This window comes from Echinops telfairi, unplaced genomic scaffold, assembly GCF_000313985.2.
Source record: "Echinops telfairi isolate 266 unplaced genomic scaffold, ASM31398v2 ScPeMD7_5868;HRSCAF=6743_0, whole genome shotgun sequence".
Taxonomy (NCBI): Eukaryota; Metazoa; Chordata; class Mammalia; order Afrosoricida; family Tenrecidae; genus Echinops; species Echinops telfairi.
Window position 1 is genome coordinate 5,649,922 of NW_022109767.1, and position 1,630 is coordinate 5,651,551.

Consider the following 1,630-nt stretch of genomic DNA (forward strand, 5'->3'; position numbering starts at 1 on the left):
TTTGGGGGGGGGTTAGTATTGACCTTTTCACATCATTGAGACTTCCTATACATGAACATGGAATATTCTTCCATTTACGTAGGTTTCCTTTGGTTTCTTGTAGTAGTTCTGTAGTTTTCATCTTGGAAGTTGTTTGTTTAGGTTAAGTTAGCTTTATTCCTAAGTATTTCATCTTTTGTGTGGCTATTATAAATGGTGCTCTTTTCCTGATTTCTTTTTCAGGATTCTCATCTTGTAAAAAAATTCCTGTGCTTTTTGTGTATTGATTATGTTTCCTGCCATGTTGTCATAGCTTTAGATTTTTTCCCCAAACATTTTATTTTTGTCTTTTTGTGCAATCTGGGATTTTCTACAAATAAAATCATATCATCTGTAAATAACGAGAGTTTCACTTCTTTGCATTTTTGGATTCCTATGAATTCTCTTGCTGTCTAATGGTTATGCCTACGACTTCCAGCACAGTGCTGATTAAGAGAGGTGATAAGGGACATCCTTGGTTGGCACCTATTTTGCAGGGGGGATGCTTTCAATTTTTCCCAGTCGACTAATACGTTGACCATTGCTTTTGTCACATAATGTGACAAATGTCCCTTCTATTGGCAAATGTCCCTTTTATGCCCATTATTTTAGTGTTTTTATCAGGAATGGGTGGAGGGTATTGTCAAATACCTTTTTCTGTGTCAACTTCTATGTTCTTGCGGTTCTTTTGTTGTAGATGGTGGATAACATTGATTGTTTTTTCTAATATTGAGCCATCCTTGCACATCTGGTACTAGTCCCACTTAATCACGGTGTATTGTTATTTTAAATATTGTTGGCTTGTATTGGCTAAACTTTTGTCGAGATTTTTTGCTTCTATCTTAATGGCTGTCAGCCTGTGGTTTTCCATGTTTGTGGTGGGTGTCTGTGCTAGTGTTGGTTATCAGGCTTATGCTTGTTACAGAAGATGAGCTCAACGAAGTTTGCTGCCCTGTTATATATTCTGGGAGAGTCTCTAGAATTGATTTTCAGCTATTTTCTTAATAGTTGCTATAATTGCCTGGTGAAACAATTTAGTCATGAACTTTTTTCGTTAGAAGTTTTCTAATTCTATGGGTTTTTTTCTACTTTTGCTTGTGATGGCTCCATTGAGATCTGAAATAATTTGGGGAGATGTGTTTCTAGACATTTGTCCATTTCTTCTAGGGTTTTTTGTTGTTGTTTTGGAATTGGTTGGGGTACATTCTTGCACAATGTATTATTATTCTTTTGATTTTCTTGGGTTCTGTTCTGATGTCACATGCTTTCCTATTTAATCCTTGATATTTCACTCTTCTGTATTTTTCCTTTTTACATTTGGCAATGGTTTGTAGAGCTTACTGTTCCTTCCAACGAACCAAGTTTTTGTCTTGTTGATATTTTCTACTGTTTTCAATTAATTTCTTTCTGCACGAACCTTTATGATTTTTTTCTCCTGGTGATTTGAGGTCTATTTTCTTGCTTTATTTTAGCAGTTGAATTTTCTGTGGTAGGTGTTGATTTGGGTTTTCTCATCCTCGTTTTTCAGGTGTGCATTCATTCCTATAACTTGCCCACTGAGAACTGCTTTTACTGTGCTTTGGTATGTTTGGTATATTTTAGCATGCAGTTT